The sequence below is a fragment of the Halichoerus grypus genome, chromosome 5 (assembly GCF_964656455.1).
Source record: "Halichoerus grypus chromosome 5, mHalGry1.hap1.1, whole genome shotgun sequence".
NCBI lineage: Eukaryota > Metazoa > Chordata > Mammalia > Carnivora > Phocidae > Halichoerus > Halichoerus grypus.
In genome coordinates, this window is record NC_135716.1 from 61,831,778 (window position 1) to 61,853,469 (window position 21,692).

At 37.2% G+C, this 21,692-nt stretch overlaps 1 long non-coding RNA gene across 2 annotated transcripts in view; it reads left to right on the forward strand.

Moving 5' to 3' along the window:
* Positions 1 to 5,576: 5,576 nt before the first annotated feature.
* The window catches only part of LOC118546595 (uncharacterized), a 34,152-nt gene continuing 18,036 nt past the window's right edge, over positions 5,577 to 21,692 (forward strand). Inside the window, exons 1-4 of one of the 2 annotated variants that reach the window (XR_013447513.1) lie at positions 5,577 to 5,739; positions 6,099 to 6,198; positions 6,325 to 6,444; positions 19,842 to 19,916. This is a non-coding gene — a long non-coding RNA (uncharacterized LOC118546595). The remainder of the gene's footprint in view (positions 5,740 to 6,098; positions 6,199 to 6,324; positions 6,445 to 19,841; positions 19,917 to 21,692) is intronic. The other variant, XR_004922673.2, reaches the window with a different exon arrangement.

Consider the following 21,692-nt stretch of genomic DNA (forward strand, 5'->3'; position numbering starts at 1 on the left):
CCTTCATCTAAACCTAATTATCTCCCAAAGGTCCCATCTCCAAATACCATCGCATTAGAGCTTCAACACATGAATTTGGGGACACACAAACATTCCATTCCTAGACCTGTGAAGGCTCTGTTGGGGAAAGGGGCATGGTAAGTGAGGCACTGATGGTACGTGTCTGCTATGGGATCCCTGGAAGCCCTGAAGAGGCTGGGCCTGTGAGGGTAGTGCAGCAGCTAGGGAGCCAGATCGTGAAGACCAACACTTCTGAATCTTAATGTGCCTAGGAATCACCCGGGATCTTGTAAAAATGCCGATTTTGATTCAGTAGGTCTAGGAAGAGGTAGAGATTCGGCATTTCGAAGTTCCCAGGTGATACTGATAGAGCAGCAAGGGCATAAGGCCCCAAAGAGCCTGCTAAGTTATTGAATTGTTTAAAAAAAGGAGAGTAGTGAGATAAACTGTGAGTGTTTTAAAGATCACTCTAGTTGTTCAGTGGAATATATATTAGAACGGGGAAAGAGGTAATAGTTGAATTAATAATGGTGAGGTAGATAAGGTCTGTATATTCATATGACAGAATGTTCTATAAACGTTAACAACAATGTTTATGAAGACATTTTCCTGACATGGGAAAGTGTTTGTGAAATAATACTAAATAAAAAGGCAGAAATCAAAATTATACTCGCAAGTTGGTTTCAACATGTGTAAGAGAAGGCAAATGTACCCAGTTGTTAACAGTGCCTCTCTGGAGTTTGGATGCTGGGTGATTTTTATTCTTTATTTATGTTTTTTTCTGTATCGTTTTCTACCATTCTCACAATGATATTTTATTTGTTTCAATTGCTTTCTAAACAACAACCGCATATTATTCAAGTCATCAAAGACTGGAACATTTCTCTCCATGAATCTTGAACAAACCTCTACAGCGCTGTAGCTCTCATACAGTAAATAGGAATGCTGGAAGAATTCATTTCCTAGCCCTTCTTAAGGTGCCATGCTGTTGCTGGTTGTCAATTTCACACATGCTATTTCTATCCATTCAGAGCTGACAGCTTAGATTTTCCCCTCCATTGTAATAGCTGTTCTCTCTTCTGGCTTCCCCAGGCTTGCATTTGGTAACCTTTGCCCTTTTATTTGGTACAAGCCAAAATGCCATCTTTGGAAAACTAATGTACCAGAGAAAATGGTAGCACGAAGCCACATAACCTACTGTTCTTTTCCTTTCTGTTTGTAAAGGTTATTATTAGAGCTTATTTTAGAGAATTTCAAATCCATTCAAAGTATCATGGGTTTAAATTTTTCTAATGGAAGCAAAGCTTTTGATGTTTGGGTTTAGAAAGCTGCCTAGCCTCTTTAGAGTTCAAATTTTCATACATTGGCACAATTGATCAAAGACTTTATTTTAAGACAGAGAGAAAAGGCAATTTACCTATAGTTGTTTTGTATTCTCAACATTATTATTATACTTCCCCCTTTTTTTTTTCCTGAACCATCTCCCTGTTTGAAGATCTACTTTTTTACTAACATATATTGGCTTTACCTTCTTTTTGATCAGCCTGAGAAACCATCTGGAAACAATTGAGAGTGATGTCACAAATCCAGCATTATGATTTCAGTATAGGATCAAAGAATAGGAAATCGAGGAATGGAGAAGCTTGATTTAACCTTTAAGCATGAATATCTAACAGGGTAGAAAGAGGCAAGAAAACATGATAAAATGAAAGGATTATTGATGGGCATTAAAGTAAGGGCACTTGGTTTGTCTCAGGTTCAATTTAGTTAATATACTGGCACCCCTTTTTATATTTATTGTGGCAAAAAGAGAAAAAAACAATCATCCAGAATAAGTCTGACAAGTGATGCCACAGTTAAAAAGACTTTGTAGCCTTGGGCTTGGCAGAGTGTCTTGAAGCTAAATTCAGACAACTACAGAAAAATCTTAAACTGGGGCTAAAGGTCATAAGCAAGGACAATAGACCTGGAATTTGGAGGAATTCATACGCTACTGAAGAATTCCTAGACTGCTCAAGAAAATAACAGATTGACCAGTCACCAGAGAAAACTAAAACTAAAACTAAAACTAAAATTAAAACTAAAACTAAAACTAAAACTAAAACTAAAACTAAAACTAAAACTAAAACTAAAACTAAAACCAAAACCAAAACTAAAACCAAGCAACCCCTACAGAGTAAGCAAATGATTAGAAGGGGAGATTAAGGATTCCAAAAGGGTGGAATCTAGAATCTAATGTGAATGACCCTGAAATTACCGCTAACCTAGAAAGTCTCTAGAAACTGAGCTCTCAGAACCTGAGTGACAGTTTGCTCTTAAGAATATTAGCTCATTCTGGAGAGAAATGTATGTTTCTGGCTGACCAGAACAGTTGATGTACAAATGTACAGATGTACAAATTTCAGTCAGAAGCTAAAGGAGGTGATGAATATCAGGGAGGTGATGGGTCTGGCAGGATGGGATGTCAGGATTTTTCTTTAGAGAAATCAGTGAGCAGCAGCTCTAAAATTCTTTTTCTGCTACTTAAATCAACAGTCCTGCATTTTCCAGGACCATTCCCCAATACACTGTATTTGTATATCTTTTTAATATCACACTGAACACAAAGGTGATTTATTTAAAACATCCTTGAATGCTATTTAATTTTAATATCTGTTTAATATCTTTGCAAAATATCTTTATATCACTAAATTTAGTCATTCCTTAAAAAAAAATCATTAATGGGATTGTATGTTCCAATTTAGACTTGGAAAATATGGCCGCTGTACTAGTTTGTAAACTCCCTTTGGCCACCAAGCTTTGCCCAAAGATATTTTCCTCTAAATTGGTTGTTGTTACTCTGGTCACCAGAGAAGTTATTCAAATATTATATTGAAGGCATTCTTATCTAATATATTTAATTTCCAACCCTTGATTTTCTTCTTACTCTACCTTATTTAACTACAGTATTCTCCAAATGAAGCACCAATAGAATCTTGTCTTTTTAAGTAAAAATACAAGTGGTCATACTATGGAAAAACTGTTTAGAAGGAACATACATAAAACCACATTCTGCTGTCCTTAATTTAATGGGAGAATATTTTAAACACCAGGAAAGACAAATAAATGTCTTAGGTGCCACATTCCCACACCAACAAAAGTTCATAAGCAGATCACTGCAATCTTCTTTTGAACCTGATAAAGGCTTCAGAATCCTTTTTAATAGACTATTCCAGGAGCCACTAACAACTGATTGGAGTTTGCACTTGAGTGAAAAAAGCATTCGCCTATCTGGCTTTAGATGAAGAACATTTCACTTCCGTTAAGTTTAGGGGAAGGGTATATGTGATTTTATTTAAAGATGTATTTATTTATTTATTTTGGGGGGGCAGGCAGAGACAGAGGGAGAGAGAATCTCAAGCAGACTCCCCACTGAGCACGGAGCCCGACGGGAGGCTCCGTCCCAGGACCCTAAGATCATGACCTGAGCTGAAATCCAGAGTCCCACACATTATCAACTGAGCCACCCAGGTGCTAGTGTGATTTTATTTAGAAATGGAATGAGTTCATATTTTTGTTTAAGCGCAATAAAAAACAGAGAAGACATCCTTAATTTACAAATGTTCCATTTGTAGGTTGTTTAAAACCGATAAGCTATGAAAACAATAGTTGGGTGTGGGAAGGCTAGGAAAGAAGGAAAGTAGGCAGAGTATGTTTTACCACCTATTCACCCACTTAGAGTATCTATCTACCCAGGTAATTCAGAGTTAAATCCAGTCTATATTAAGTTAACATTTATATATGAATCCAAGAGAAATGAAAACATATGTCTGTACAAAAACTTGTATACAAATGTTCAGAGCAGCCTTATGCATAAGAGCCCAAGGTAGAAACCATCCAAATGCCCATCAACCAATGAATGGACAAATAAAATGTGGTATATCCATACAATCCTGTAATATTAATTGGCTCTAAAAAGGAATGGAGTACTGACATGTGCTGCAATATGGTTGAACCTTGAAAACATTATGCTAAGTGAAATAAACCAGTCACAAAAGACCACATATTGCATGATTCCATTTATAAAAAATATCTGAAACACTTAAATCCATAGAGATAGAAAGTAGATTAGTGGTTGCCAGAAGCTGGGGAAGGGGGAGTGGGGTGACTGCTAATGGGTATGTGGTTTCCTTTGTGGGTGATGAAAGTGTGCTAAAATTATTGTGATGAGGGCTGCACGACTCTGTGAATATATCGAATATCTTTAAGGTGTACATTTTAAGAGGGTGAGGTGTACAGTATGTGGATTATATTTCAATATTGTTATTTTAAAAAATTCTGTTTGAAAAAAAGATGCAGAGAACAAAATGGTGACTCATTCAACTTCTAGGTAAGTTTCTAAGGAGCTTCCTATGACAAAAGCAAACTTGTCTAAAAATGTCTGTAAGTCAACTTTAGTCAGGAATATATCTTTGGTGTCTTCTGTAAGGACAAAAAAAATCATTTCAGAGAGAATAGAGACAAAGAAAAAGAATATCAACAATTGAATTTTGTAATAGGGTAGGTGGCAAATCAAAATTTCACTCTAAGTAATTAAGGGGAGGGGTGCCTGGGTGGCTCAGTCAGTTGAGCATCTGACTCTTGATCTCAGCTCAGGTCTTGATCTCAGGGTCATGAGTTCAAGCCCTGTGTTGGGCTCCACACTGGCTGTGGAGTGTAAGTAAAAAAAAAAAAAAAAAGCTGGCGGGGGGGGGGGGGGGGGGGGATAGTCAAACAAATCTGTACCAAGTGTTCTTAGGTTTTCCCTAGAGATAAATGAAAATAAACCTGGTTTGAGGACTCTGACCATTTACATTTGTGCTTCACTAAATTTAAATTTTCTAAATACTCTATTGTAATTTCTAATGACAAAATTTTCTACCAAAGGACCAACCCAAGTAATTTACGAGCTTATAAAGCAATGGTCACCTCCCCTCTCCCTTGCAGACACACAAATATCTAATAAAACCTAATGTTGGGGCCTCCTACTTCTGTTTTAGAATGTATCTTTGTCTTGCAAACCTACCCTAGAGATTCATTTTAACCTGATTTTATCCATATGTGTGTAGCAGATAACTGCAAATCATCTATCTATTCATCAATGTGAAGTTCCTAAAGATTCTTTTATAATTCTTATCACTAGGTTTTTTTTTTTCTTGTTTAAAGATTTTATTTATTTATTTGACAGAGAGAGACACAGCGAGAGAGGGAACACAAGCAAGGGGAGTGGGACAGGGAGAAACACGCTTCCTGCTGAGCAGGGAGCCGGATGCGGGGCTCGATCCCAGGACCCCCGGATCATGACCTGAGCCAAAGACAGACGCTTAACGGGGGAGCCACCCAGGCGCCCCTCTTATCACTAGTTTTGTTCTAATTATTAGGCACAGTGAAACGTCTTACCCGCGGTGGTTGAATAAAAAAAACACACCACACCTCCTCAAACACAAACTAAGTTTCTCCCAATCAGCAGATGAATGCAAACATTGAGAAACACAGAGCTAACAGCCTAGTTTTACTGTCACTTTTCTCAAGAAAACTAGAGGTGGGGGTAAGGCGGGGAGGAGCTCCACGCCTGGTTGCCACGTCTGGTGTGCTATTAACTCCCGATAACGGAGGAAAGCGGATCTCTGGCTTCTACTTCTGCAGGCAGCATGTGTGAAATCACTCAGCCTTAAGAATCTTGCCGCTGGACTTTCCGCCTAGCTTCTCCCCCGGATGAAGGTCTGTGGTGTAGCAGCTCACAGAGCTGCGTAGATAACTTCTTATTCCCAAAGCAAGGAGAAAGGAGGCATGAGGGGCTCCAAGTGCGGGATGTGTGTGTGCCTGACGTCAAAGGTAGGGAATGAGCTGGAATGAGAATGCAGGTAGCTGTATTTGAGGAACAGTATTTTTTTTTTTTTTTTAAGATTTACTTATTTATTTGAGAGAGGAAGGGAGAGAGAGAGAGAGAGAGAGAGCACGAGCAGGGGAAGGGGCACAGGGAGAGGGAGAGACGCAGACTCCCGCTGGGTGGGGAGCCTGTGGCGGGGCTCGATCCCAGGACCTGGGTGAAATCAACAGTGGGACGCTTAACCACCCAGGCACCCTGAAGAACAGTTTTAAGAGAAATTGTGGAAGATTTCAGCAAAGTGAAGAAAGATCAACAAGAACAGATGATTTCCTGTGGACTATCCAGGCCAGGTAAGCTCTGCTGTCAAGTTGGTTGCTTGCACATTTTCTGCCTACAGTTTCTTTTCTTTTTTTTAATTTAATTTAATTTTAATTTAATTTAATTTAATTTAATTTAATTTATTTATTTAAACACAGCTCCAGTGCCATCCAGAGCCCAAGCTTTAATTCTGTAAGGGCGGGGAGGAGGAAGTTGCCGGGCAGGTGACAGGTGGTAGGAGCGAGAAGGGAAATGGCACTTCTGACAGAGATGACAAAGTGAGCTGCTCCTTCGTTTTTCATTGTAAAATACACCTAATGTAACACTGACCACGTGCACAGTTCAGTGGCATGAAGTATATTCATAATGTTAGGCAATCTCGTTGTTAATCTTCGAAAAAATTCATCACCCCTAAAGGAAAGCCTGAGTGCATTCAGCAGTCACTCCCCACCCCTCTCCCCCCAGTCCCTGGCATCACCCATCTGATTTCTGGCTCTAGGGAAGCTTGTACATGAATGTTCATAATAACTAAAAGCTAAAAGCAGCCCAAATGTCCATCAACAGATGAATGGATAGACAATATTAGTATATCCATACAACGGAATATTATTTGGCCATAAAAAGGAACAGAGTGCTGATACGTGCGGATGAACCTTGAAACATTGAACTTTCCATTTCTGTCCTTCGAAGGAATGAAGGCACCACTGGCAGGGGAGTGGCAGAATATTACACAAGGGTTCACAGAGCTGGGCTCTGGGAAGGGTTTCTTCTCCACTCTAAGGCGCCAGTGAGGTAATCCATGTAACACCAAGCAGGATGGCAAATGCTCTAGTTGTAAAACCTTGCTTCTGCGGGGGTTCAGTTTAAGAAATTGAATTGTTCTTTTAGAATGCTTTAAAGATGCCTAAAAGCAGACAGTGAATAATTTAGAGATTAGAGGGCATTGGGAAAAATAAGTCGGGAAGGGTGGAATTATCAAATAGCCTACCCTTCCTTCCTTCATTTTTATGACTCACTTCCCTGTTCTACCTCTCCTCTCCTCCCTGCCCATTCCCCACCCAACTCCCTCCTATACACCTACCCTCCTGGGCTCTTCTCATTTCTCTGAACCTGTTTTGTGACCTGTTCCCTCACCTATGCTTACGTACACCTTGTGTACCCAGTACCTAGCCAGTGTCTTTATAGTTGGCGCTCAGTAATCGCAGTTGAGTGAATGAAAGACTGAGTGAATGGGTAATGCCAGTGTTCTGTAATTCAGTGGAACGGACAAACATTGAAGCAGGTCTCACCTCCTGAAAGTCACTTTCTCCAAACTCCAGATTCCTAAGCTGCGATGACTCTCTGAATTTTTACATCCATGCTTACCTTTCTCCTCCTTATATTTTGTACCTCATGAGTGTAACGACCTTATCCTTATTCACACGTGAATAGTGTGATTCACGTGTGAATAGAATGATCCGAACAAAGATGCACTCCATAACACACACTATACTGAATTATGTTACAAATCTACATATCTTGTAGATTTAAATTTAGATTTAATTTAAGTAAAACCCTACATCATCTCTCTTTCAGACTAGATAAAGTAACTCTGTGAAGCTTTGTGAGACACTCTCAGGCAGGTGAATCCCTGTCCTGTACTCTAATACCACTTTCTCTGCTCTTTTCTATAGAAGCCAAAGATTTTTGGTTTAGTGTTCCCCTGAGGTATTGTGAAAACCTTTAAGACAAAGACGCTTCAATAGATATTTATTGACTGAATAAATAAATGGGCGAATTGTACTAATTCTTTAATAAACTTTGATGAAGAAAATGTTCCTTTAATGAAGGTAGGAGAGCCTCTATCAATGATAAAAAGATTTCATGATGAAATAAATTATGGAAGTAAGCTCTGAAGAAGTGCTCTTTATCTCATTTGGGAAATCACAATTTTAAAATGTAGTTTACTAAGCCTATTTTCATAAAAGTGATTTTTATTTTCTCTTATTTTTATCACAATGGTGTATACATATAAAGACCTAGATAGTTGTATGAGTTATCTTCTAAGAATTAGCAATTCTCTCTGTCCTCCCCCAGATTTCTCTTTTCTTTCTTTTAGCTGATTTTAAAATTGATCCCCACATCTCTAAAGTCCATGATATTCTTGCTAGTTCTGACTTTCAGCTTAGGTGTTATCTGCCTCTCCCTATAGAAGATGAAGATGTAGTTCTCCTTTATCTACCTCTGCTGTCCCAACACACATAGATTCTTTACATTGCTTCATCCTCCTGACATGGTGGGTTCAAAATTTTGATTACATCAATATTCAGTGTTTATAGTATCATGGTGATATCAAGGTAAATGCTAATCATAGCTGAGCCATGTACTAAGTAATTCTTACTTTCCCTGTCAGCATGGTTTTGTTTTCTCTGAAGATAATGATCTTGTTTTCATTTGCTTCATTTTTTTGGGGGGGGGGGTCCTTGTCAATAATTTTACTCCAATGCCAGTCATTTTTTTTAGAGATTATTTATTTATTTATTTGACAGAGAGAGATACAGCGGGAGAGGGAACACAAGCAGGGGGAGTGGGAGAGGGAGAAGCAGGCTTCCCACCGAGCAGGGAGCCCAATGTGGGGCTCGATCCCAGGACCCTGAGATCATGACCTGAGCCGAAGGCAGATGCTTAACGACTGAGCCCCCCAGGCACCCCCCAATGCCAGTCATTTGTCTAAATTTCATGATATGTGGAATTAATAACCTGAATATCTAGAAGACTCAGTGACACAGGAAAGGCGCGAGGGTATGAAGTTAGTCCTGAAGACCTTCGAGCTGATCAGCAGTTCTCTCATTTTTATCCTCTTGATGAAATCTCTGCCAGAACCTTCTGAGCTGAGTATATGTGGCCTGCTTGACTTGTGTGCAGGTCAGAGCTTACATCCTGAGTATTCCTCTTCATCTCTTGGGATTCCTGCCCCTCTCTTCAGTGTGGGGTCTCCTTTTTCCTGTATTCCATTTCTTCCTTTTTCTTAGTTTACACCCTCATTTTTTTGGAGTGTATCCTCCAGTAGATTTCAGAGAAAGGGTGCAAACAAGGTAAAATTTTTAAGACCTCATTTGTCTGAAAAAGTCTTTATTAGCTCTCTGACTTGATCTGTAGTTTGGCTGGGGGTGGTGTTCTAGTTAGGAAATCCTTTTCTTTAGAAGTTTGAAGGAATTGTTCCATTATAATTTTTTTTTTTTTTTTTGCTGCCCAAAGGACTGCATTCTACTTTATTTTTCAGCCTTACTGATGTATAATTGACAAATAAAAATTATAATAAAGTATACAGTGTGATGATTTGATATATACATACATTGTGAAACGACTCCCATCATTGAGTTAATTAACACATTTATCACCTCACATATATACCTTTTTGTGGGTAATAACACTTAAGTTTTAATATTTTAGCAAATTTCTATTATAGAATACAGTATTAAGACAAATGCTACATGATCACACTCATATGTGGAATCCAAAAAATCTGAACTTGTAGATACAGAGACTAGATTGGTGGTTGCCAGATGTGAAGGGGGAGCAAAAGGAACAAATTTCCAATTATAAGTATGTTCTGAGGATGTAGTATACAGCATGGTGATTATAGTTAACAAGACTGTATTGTATGTTTGAAATTTTGCTGAGAGTAGATTTTAAAAGTTCTCATTACAAGGAAAAATTTGTAACTATATGAGGTATTGGATGTTAACTAAACTTAAGGTAGTAATCATTTCTCAATATATACATATATCAAATCATTATGTTGTACACCTTAAACGAATACATGTTATATGTCAATTATGTCTTAATAAAATTGGGAGAAGAAAAAGAATACAGTATTATCAGTTTTAGTCACTATGTTATACATTAGATCCTCAGACCTTATTCATTTTACAGTTGAAAGTCTATATCCTTTTACCAGTCTCTCCCTATTTTCCTATCTCTCAGGCCCTGGCAACCACCATTCTAGTCTCTGTTTTTATGAGATCACTTTTCTGTTTTTGTTTTTGTTCTTTTTTTTTAAAGATTCTACATGTAAGTGATACAATGCAGTAATTGTCTTCGTCTGGCTTATTTCCCTTAGCATAATGCCCTTCAGTTTCATCCATGTTGTTGCAAATAGCAGGATTTCCTTCTTTTTAAAAGCTGAATAATATTCCATTGTGTGTATATATACCATATTTTCTTTATTCATTCATCCACTTATGAACACTTGTTTCTATAACTTGGCTATTATAAATAATATTGTGTTGAACAGGAGAGTATAGATACCTTTTTGATAGAGTGATTTTGTTTCCTTTGGATATATACTCAGAAGTGGCATTGCTGGATTATATGGTTGTTCTATTTTTAATTGTTTTTTAAAATATTTATTTATTTATTTTAAAGAGAGAGAGAGAGCAAGTGTGCATATGCACTCACAAGGAGAGGGAGGGTCAGTGGGAAAGAATCTCAAGCAGGCTCTCCGTTGAGCACAGAGCCCAATGTGGGGCTTGATCTCATGACCCTGAGATCATGACCTGAGCTGAAATTAAGATTCAGATACTTAACTGACTGAGCCACCCAGGTGCCCCTCTTTAATCTATTTTGAGTTGACTTTTATGTATGGTGTAAAAAAGGGGCCCAGTTTCATTCTTTGCACAAGGATATCCAGTTTTCCCAACACCATTTATTGAAGAGATGATCCTTTACCCTTTATTGTATATTCTTGGCTCCTTTGTCAAAAATGATTTGACCATACATGCATGGATTTATTTCTGGGCTCTTTATCCTGTTCCATTGAACTATGTGTATGTTTTTATGCCAAAACCATATTGTTCTGTTTACTATAGCTTTGTAATAAGGAAGTATGATGCTTCCTGCTTTGTTCTTCTTTCTCAAGATTGCTTTGGGCATTTGGAATCTTTTGTGGTTCCATAAACATTTTAGAATTGTTTTTTCTATTTCTGTGAAAGATGCCTTTGGAATTCTGATAGACGTTACATTGAATCCATAGATTGTTTCGGATAGTATTAACATTTTGGCAATATTAATTCTTTCAATCAGTGAACATGGAATATCTTTCCATTTATTTGTGTCTTCTTCAATTTCTTTATACTTTTCAGTGTACATATTTTTCATCTCCTTGGCTAAATTTATTCCTAGGTATTTTATTGTTTTTGATGCTATTGTAAATGAGATTGTTTTCTTAATTTCTCTTTCTGATAGTTTCTCATTAATGTATAAAAATACAACTGGTTTTTGTCTATTGATTTTGCATCTTACAACTTTCCTGAATTCATTTATTAGTTTTAACAGTTGTGATATTTTGATTTATAATAAGAAATATGTATTTGGCCTTTATCCCCTTGCCTGTCACAGACCTCCTAAAACCTTTGGAATATCTTAAGTGATGAGAGAGGTAAAGGTGTGTCTTGATATTCATAACTCAACCACACCTGAGTTTATGTTAATGAGGTGACCTTTTGAAGTTTCTAAGCAAGGGGGCAGGTTGCCCGGGGAACCAACCATTTAATTGCAGAGTTGGAACTTTCAGTTTTCCCCTCCCTCTGTCTCCAGAGAGGGGAGAGCAGCTGGAGGTTGAATCAATTGCCAAAGGCCAATGATTTAATCAATCATGCCCACGTATGGAAGCCTCCATAAAAACCCAAAATGACAGGGTTCAGAGAGTTTCTGAGTTGGTGAATACATGGAGATTTGGGGAGTGTGGTATGCTCAGAAAGCAGGGAAGTTCTGCACCCCTTCCCACATACCTTGCTCTATGTGTCTCTTCCATCTGACAATTTGTTTGTTATATATTTTTATAATAAACTGGTAATCTAGTAAGTATAATGTTTCTCTGAAGTCTGTGAGCTGCTCTACCCAAGTAAATTGAATCCAAGAAGTGAGCCAGTTTGATCTAAAGCCAGTTAGTGGGAAGCATAGGTGACCACCTGGACTTTTTTTGGGTCTCTGAAGTGGGTACATCTTGTAGACCATAAACTGTATGATCTGATGCTATCTCCAGATAGATAGTGTCAGAATTGAGTTAATTGCTTGGTGGTGTGGAAAAAAACACAATAGAATTGACATGAGAATCATACAGTTTTTGGTAAAGTCTTCATGGTTTTCTATATATGAGATTACTCATGTACAAAATTAAATTTCCTAGACTTATTACAGTAGGCTAGAAGAAAGCTTAGGGGCAATGACAAACATAGTAACAATGAGTAACTATTATTATTCTTTATGGGGTTCTGATTATCATTAAAAATAAAGACATACAGGTCATTTGACCCAGTAATGCACAGGTGGTAATCTATTCCCTAGAAATATGTCATTTTAACTACCATTTCTCATGAAGGTGAACCAGGGATGCTTGGCAAAATGGATAATTCCTGATCTGTGGTAGGTAACGCATAACCCAAACCTGATGTATCTTGTCCTTTGAGGGGAAAATAGTTATCAGAGACTACCAGAGTTGGGCCCAAAGAGCTACAAAGTCACAAAAGATGTGACAATTTAAACATCATGAAAGATAGCAAGCACAGGATGGACTAAGGCATACCAAATATGCTTGAATCCATAAATTCATATTGATATTTAGAAATCATTGGTCATCTCTGGAGGATATTGGAATTACTCATTATTTTGAAAGAAGGTAAGTAAAGGGTAAATGTGAACAATTTGTCCTCTCTTTCCTGTACAATTTATTCCTCAGAGTAACCAAGTTATTGATGAGAGGCTTTTCCTTTTTACATAGAAATATTTCAGGTCATAAATCAAGAAGAAATGATATCATCAGACGATAACAATTTAGTAACCATTAATGAATCAATGGAAATAGGCAATAGTCATTAATGGCTGCTACTATCACAAAAAGAGATTCCCAGATGTGTGCCTCTTAGGGAAATATACAATCTTACCTATGAGGTATCCTTGCAAAAAATCCAGATAGTGAGAAACTCTGTGAGACTAACAGTCTGCCTCCCTGCCACCTCCCTGCCATCCCCATAAACTGCAGAGATAGAGAGGAAGGGAGAGAGAGGGGAAACTTATAGATTAAGGAAGACATAAGGGACATATTGATCTATTGCAATATTCAGGTCTTATTTGGATCCTAATTCAAACAAAGAAACTAATAAACAAGAAAAATGCATCTTGAGAAAACTGGGAATTTGGAAACTGCATATTTTTTTAGATTGTTTAGAAATATTATGTTCCTGTTAAAAAAATCATTTAGGGATACGTCTTAAACATTTATGGATGAAATCATATGATGTCTAAATTTGCTTCTGTATAATTGACTGGGGAGGTTGAGGTTAAAAAATACTATTCATCAGCTGATTACTGTTCCAGGTGTGTGATGGGTTCATGGGTGTTCATTGTACTAATCTGTCTGCTTTCGTATATGTTTCCAATTTTATATTAAAAAAGTTTAAAAAATTTATAACTTAAATCTTACTTTAATCTCTATCTTTAAAATGAAAAGAACAATTTGTCAAAAATGTAATGGTTATTTTTCATTAAAATCGCTATGGAATCTCCATATGTATGCTCATATAGGATCAATGAATTTAGCAGCATGAAAGGGTTTATCCAAAGGCATTGCATTGGTTAACTGAGTGGGGTGAGATGGTGGGAGGTAGAGTGTATGCATTTCTACATATTTCTATTCTATTCTATTATTTTACTTGTTTACAACAGTCACATAATACTGCTATCATCTGAAAAATATCAGATAAAGAACTTTTTAAGAATAAAAAGAACACATATAAAAAGCATAGTTTATTCTTTCTTATTTTTTGGATTAAAAATATATGTGCATTGAACTGTTCACTGCGTTTTTTTTAATTAAAAAACCTCTAAATTTCTTTTGAATGTGATTTTTCCAGAACAATGAAATATCAGCAATCTAAATTTAGACATTGAAGTAAAAAGAAAGACACAACTATGGGCGTGTGCATATATGTATTTATATGTATGTACATATTATGAAGCTATACCACAGAAGAAGAAAATAGAGAAGAGTCCATAAAACAAGAAGTTGCAAGAACAATCAACAATGAATTTAGCAATAGGCACTCCGTGTCGCTGATTCTGAAATCTGTCCTTTTGAAAAGTTACTTTAATGAGTACAAGCCTGACCTTCATTTTCTCTGGTTGATCCACTCTGGCTGTTGGAACTCTGATTAGGAAATTTCCCTTTTTCTTCACTTTCTTTTATCACCAAACACCCTGAAAATGATAAGAGAGCAGCGTATCCTGAAGCATGGGGCTCTCCCATCACTCTGAAATTATTTCTATTCCATCTGTGTTTTTTTTTTTAAAAACTCCTCCTTACAAAAGAACAATAGAAAGACCTAAATTTCTGTCTTAGCACTAAATGCGTCTCAGTGCGGCGGAAACATTTCATTTTCTAGCGATTTCAGGGTCTGTATATTCCCTGCTGTTATAGTCTTTATCAAAATAAAAAGAAAGGAGAAAAGAACACAAGAAAGAAAAGAAGAAACCCTACATGACAAGAACATTAAACCCCAAGGGTGGTTCATTTCAATTTTGAAGTCTTTCTTCACTCCTCCAGGGACACTTATGTCAATGTCTTAATAAGGGAAGTAAAGCAGTTTATACGCCTCAAAGCACGTGCACTCAAACCAGAAAATTGGTGTGAAAGGGAGGAGGCCAGCCCTGCCTTGGACCAATGGCAGCCACATAGTAAGAGGCCGCTTCTGGTGAGGACCAGATGACACAATTTGCAGAGGGCAAACTTAATGTTGTCACTATTAGGGCTGGAAGGAAAACATCTTTGAAGAAATATTTGTTTTATCCCCTTTCCCCCAAATCTTGAAATCATCTCATGCATATGTTGGAAATAATTCTACCCAAATTCATTAAATTCTATTTTTATAATGTTGAAATAATCTTGCACTGCAAATTGAAAAGACATTTCTGTAACCTGGAGTAATTTTGCTGTCATGAGAAATGGCTGTATCAGGCATTCTATTTCAATTTCGAACATCGTGAATTATTTCTACATATAAATTAATAAATCATACAATCTGATGTATCAACAACTCGGCCCCATTTGCATTTTGATAAACATAAGAGCAAATGGAAAACTGAGAGCCATTAGTTTGTTTGAATTTTTTAATTCTCTGTAAGTAGTATTTAATGATATAGAATTTTTATTACCCCATTTTTTGCTTTATGTTATTTTGGCTTTGAGGTTCCTAGTCATGACTTGCCAAAATAAAAGCATGAAAATAAAATGGAGAGAGTTATCCAAATTTTAAAGTGTATGTTTCCTATAAAGATACGTTTATTTTCCTTTGTTTTCTTTTTTATTATGAAATTGGCCTGAATAAAAGGCCCAGAAGTTTAGGAATAACTCCTTTAGGTTCAGACTTCTATGTGGATTTCTCCTTGAGGGTCATAATTATAGTACTCACTCATTAATGTCAAGCTCTTAAAAAATAGCAACTTACATATTTTTGGATTGACAGAAGATCTTCATTGGTCCAGTTCAAATTAAACTTTGAAACCAATTCTATATATTTATGAAAGTCAACATAAATATATTAGCTTGCATTCGTTCAGTTGCAAATGACAGAAACAAACGCAAACTGGCATTAGCTTGAAATGTTAACTGACATTAACATTTTTTTCTTTTCATAACTGCGAAGTCCAGAGGTTAAACTGGCTTTGCGGATTGCAGGCTATAGAAACTTTCCTCCACTTTTTTCTTCTTTTTTGATATGTGTATTGGTTCTAATCTTAGACTTTTCCCAGTGGTGGCAGAAAAGGCCATCGGCAACACTTGGCTCATGTCTTAAAACCTTAGCAATCTCAGGAGAAAGCCTCTTTGCCAACATTTCCAGCTATTTATTCTGATTGGGATAATTTGGGACATATGGCAATCCCTGAATCAGTCATCATGTCCAGAGAAATGGAATATTCTAATTAGCCAAGTCTGGAACATGTGCTCCACTCTGAAGCTAGGACAGAGGCTTGGCTCCATCTGAACCCCGAAGACTGGGAGAGAGGAGAAAAAAAATTCTAAAGCATAATACAAAAGATTGTATCACTAAGTTTGATAGTCAATGCCTATTATCATTGCTAGGGTCAGATAACTAGTGTAAAAAAGGAGAGAGAGAAAATGGACTAGGATCCAGAAGATCAGAGTGCTTACTACTTGATAGACTTTAGGCAAATAACTTTATAAATTATATACATAATTTACATAATATAAATTATAATGATAAATTATAACAATTATATACTATAAATAATTATAATTTATAACTTTATGAATTGTTTGTGAATTAAGTTTTATAATCTGTTTTATTGCTTCAGTTGCTACCTACATGGTGATAAATCCCTAAATGTAATCTCTAGATTAGATATCCCTCTGATCTAGAATATTCTAGAATATTCTCTTTGGAGGATATTCTCGGGATCTCTGGATCTCCAGATCCACCTTCCCCTTCCTTACTCTGTTATGGGGCCCAGAGGGCCTACCTTTGTGGCTACGTGGACAGTCTCACTTGTCCTCTGATGTCCATTTGTGTTTGAACAATGAAAGCTAGTGGCAGGAGATTGTGGGGGAGCAGAAGAAAGTTGGGCATATTCATCTCTTGGGACCCTTCCTCTCAGTCAGCAAGTTGTTAGCGATTGTGTTCCGCTACTGACGGCCACTGATCTTGTCTATGGCTACAGCTAAAGTTCTCATTGGGTTGGAAATTACTCTCTTCCCTTATCCCTCCCAGCCTGGCAGTGGTAGAGCCTTACCTCTGATTTCTAGACTTGGAATGCCCCATCATTTCTTACTAGTTTCCTCTAACACTACTCACAACTTTTTGAATAGTTTCTTTAAGTCTCTTCAAGCTTTTTTTTTTTTTGAGTACACCGTATATTCTGTGTTGGGACCTTGACTGAAACAACTCTCAACGAATTTCTAAAGGCATCCCATGTTCAATATTTAGAAAATTGAGATTATTATTTCAATTCAACTCAAGAGTGTTTCTTTTCTTTGTTAGTTGCAACACGATCCATCACTCATTCCAACTTAAAACCTTGAATACAGGTTCAAATGTTCATTCTTGTTTACCTTTACATTCAACTGACTTAAGTATTGTCAATTTTATCTCCTACTTATTTAAAAAATATACTCCCCCTCACCATCCCTAAGGCTTAAATGGCCCCTCTGTTACTTCAGTTTTGACAGTCCTGTTTTTTACATGATCATGAACCCGACCATATCACTCCTCTCTATAACAAGTTCATCTTTCTAGGACTCTTGGTCCACCACAAGATAACATCCAGGCAATGCAATATTATTCCATGCTAAAAAGAGATGAGCTACCAAGCCACCAAAAGACATGGAGGAAACTTGAATGTATATTTCTAAATGAAAGAAGCAAGTCTGAGAAGGCTACATATTGTATGATTCCAATTATATGACATTCTGGAAAAGAAAAACTATGGAGGCAGTAATATCAGTGGTTGCCAAGGGTTAGGAGAGGGGGAGGGATACATAGGCAGAGCACAGAGGACTTTTATGGTGATGAAACTATTCTGTATGATTCTGTAATGATGGCTACTTGATGTTATGGACTGAAAGTCTGTGTCCACCCCAAAATTCATAGGTTAAAGTCCCAATGCCCAATATGACTGTATTTGGAGATAGGGCTTATAAGGAAATAATTAAGGTTAAACGAGGCCATAAAGGCGGGGCTCTGATCTGATAGGATTAGTGCCCTTAGAAGAAAGACACCAGAGAATTCTGAGCTCTCTTTCTTCCTCTCCACTATGTGAGGACACTGTGAGAAGGCAGCTATCTGCAACCTGGAAGAGAATCTTACTAGGAACTGACCGTGCTCGAATCCTGATCTCAGACTTCCAGCCTTCAAATTGGGAGATAATTAATTTCTATTGTTTAAGCTGCAGAGATCATGCATGTGAAGTACTCTGTATAAAAATAAAGTGCTATTTCACACAATCTGACAGTGCTGGTTAAGTAGCTGAATTGCCAAAATCAAATCAATATCGATGAGAATACTTAACACAAAAAACAACTCTTGGCAGATGCTCAGTAGCATCTGATCAGAATAAAAAATGGTAAAGAGGAGAACGCAATGGCTGGAATAGAAAAACATAAACTAACTTCCTTCCTTCCTTCCTTCCTTCCTTCCTTCCTTCCTTCCTTCCTTCCTTCCTTCCCTTTCCTTTTCTCCCTTTCTCTCTCTCTTTCTTTCTTTCTACATAAATTTAAATGAAGGCATAGCATATGACAGAAAATAATCTGTTTAGATCAACAATAAAAAAATCTAGATCTGAGAACTATCTTAAAAAGATAATGTATTTGATGGTGAATGTTATAATTAAACAAAGGCAATTACAACTAGTAGACTAAACTTTAGATTATCTTATTACGTGAAAAACTATTAATTTTAGTAGAATACTAAGTTCTGACCACATAATCGGCAAAGCTATGTGAGCTATCCAAAGTCCAGTCCTTTTTAGGTACTTGTATGAATCATCTGGTTAAAAGTGACAGAAAAGTCCACGAAGTCTTTTGATTTGGGTAGAAAATACATTGTGAACTTGCTGTTACCTGGGTCTGCATGGTAGCATCCCATCATCAGAGGGCTAGTGCCGGTCCTGAGGACACAGATGCTAAGAACAGGTGACTCACAGTGCCCGGGCACCCCCTCCTTTACCATCTTTCAGCCTATACTCATTCCTCATGGGGCGTTCCCTAAGGCCAGCTGACGAGTAGGGCATGGTGTGCTGACACTAGCGAGGACCAGACTGTGGTGACATTATTATTTATATTATATGATATTACATACCACGTATCACATATCTTATCCCATATACCATGTATTATATATTAGAGTACCCATCCTGGCTCTGAGGGATATTGGGGAAGCAAAATTCTCCAAGTAAAAAACACTGAGAGTTTCTTCTGCTTCTCCACTTATCTGGAAAGAGATTTTGCTTTTGGTTTGAAACTCACTGATTCTTGGGTAGTGATTAATGATTTGATCAGATGGCCTGGGACTTGGGGGGAACACAACTGGAAGACTGGTGAAAAGAAAGTTTGAATAGTTGGATATTTGTGTCCCGAATGAATATTCCTCATAAGGGTTCCCTATAGAAGACATTTTCAATAATCTGGTGCACAAAATGGCCTGCTCTGTGGGTGCTAACCTCTTTTCCATCTACCTCAGGGCTCCTGCACAAGGTGGAGTGGTAGCAGGGATCTAGCCTATCCTAAGTCTCTAGACTTAAGAATCTGAGTTCCTCCTCGTGAAGGCTAATTGGGCTACTGCCATTTAATGAATGTACAACCTGACAGTTGCAAATAATCAAAGCTGAGCCCCCCTAGCTGAGCACCATATTCTGGCAGAAGAAAGATTATATTGGATACTTCTGTTTGGTGGCACTGTATTCACTGGAATAAATACTTACATTTTATATGCACTTGTTTTCCCTGCTTGCTGAACTTCTGACTTTAAAATCACTGCTTGTCTTCTACATTATCTTGGTGAATAAGACAGCAAGCGAATAAGACACACTGATGAATCACTTAACATATCTTTCACAGAAAAAGAACATGGGATGAGTAGTGGAGAAAGAGATTTATAAAATTATAAAATATCTGTTATGTCCTCAGGACTACTTGAAGAAATGAAGGTACAGTGGGAATCTTGCATGATACCACTACTCCAGCAGCGCTGATGAAATGAAGGTACAGTGTCACATTTTCTTTCTTGGTTTGGTATATTTGTGTGTGAGTGTGTGTGTGTGTGTGTGTGAAAGAGAGAGAGAGAGAGAGAGAGTGTGTGTGTGTTTCTCTCTCATTTTCCTTTCTACATTATATGGGGTGAATGTGAGCTAGTTTACTTGGTAATTACAGTTTCCAGGGCATCAAGATGGGATAGAATGACAGGAATAGAATGGAAGTGAGTGGAGATTTGGAAGAAAGGTCTTTTTTTTACGTTCAGCTTTAATCTTTTAAAATTTTCCTTAAGGAACAAGTTGTTCTCTCATAAAGCTGAAAAAGATAAATTAAGCAATTCAGTTCATGGAAGCAAAATGTGAATAGTTCATATATCTTTTTTAGGTACGTTCTATGGACAACTGTGTAACTAGACATTTTCTGTATACCAATTCAGTTCATGGAAGCAAAATGTGAATAGTTCATATATCTTTTTTAGGTACGTTCTGTGGACAACTGTGTAACTAGACATTTTCTGTTACTCCTATGTTTTTTTTTTTTCATTTTGAAATCAATTTCAAGTCCATGCTTGTTAGTAGACAATGAGTATTTGCAAAGTTGTACTTTCATTGAATTGGAATATGAATCCTAGCTCACAATGAAAGTGTGCCTTTAGCTCAGGTATAAAATTTGTGTTGCTGTTTCTTTGTGTTTTGTTTTGTTTTTCCATAGCTTCCTTTGGAGGCATTTATTGCCCAAAGGCCTGACCAATGGTGTGTTTCAGATTGCCACAATTGAAGGAAATTGAAGAACAATGGTCCTCACAACCTTTAACCTTTCAAGCCATAGTTTTTGTCGGTTTTGCTAAATGTCTGAATGCTTAGGTCTACCCAGACTGCCAAATAGTTCTGGGTCTGTATTTGAGGCACAGAGAGCATAATATTTATAGGGAGCATTTTGCATTTTGTTCTCACCACTTGCTAATTTTGGTAAGTCTCTATGCTTTGTGTTTTGCCCTAAGACAGTTATTCTCATTTTATAAATGTTAACTTAGTCATTAGAAAGCATACTGCATATACTGTGTTTAACAAATTGATGGTAAATTATATTTATTATCAACTGTGAATGGTAATGGACACAGGAATGGTAATGAACTTGAAGATCTCAAATATAATGACTAACATCGTTGATTTCTTTCACAAATATTACTGTTATTAGTAGTATTATTATTCTTTTAGTTAGGATGCTTTTTGCTTGAGATAAGAGAAACCCCTATTCAAACTAGCTTACAAATAGGGAAGGTATTATCCTTCACATCAAGAATTCCAGAGATTAGGTGGACACCAGTCACGGTATGTCAGGATTTCACCTATGCTCTTCTTACTATTCTCTTGAGCACACTTTTTAGCTGTGCTTATTCCTTCGACCTCAGGCTGGTTTTCCTCATGACTTCAGAGCTGCTGGGAGCACAGGCAAAAACAGGCCTCCTTTTCTTTTACATTCAGAGAGAGGAAGAAAAAAACAAAAAATCATTTTTGTTAGTCTAACCAGGCTACCCTTCACCCACTACTAGTTACTAGAGTAATTCCGTGGGTATGAACTATCTTAGATTCATGAAGATCTGCCCTGGAATCTGGGAGAGGGATTGCCTTGATTTTGTTTTCATCAGTAGGGCAAAAAAAAGGTAAAAGAACAAAATTGGGAGATATAGGCAGAAAAAGGGTGTTGGAAAGCAGCAGTTTTACTATGTGGCAGGCACATAGTAGGTGCTCAGCAAACAATCACACTTTCTCCATTGTTCACCAA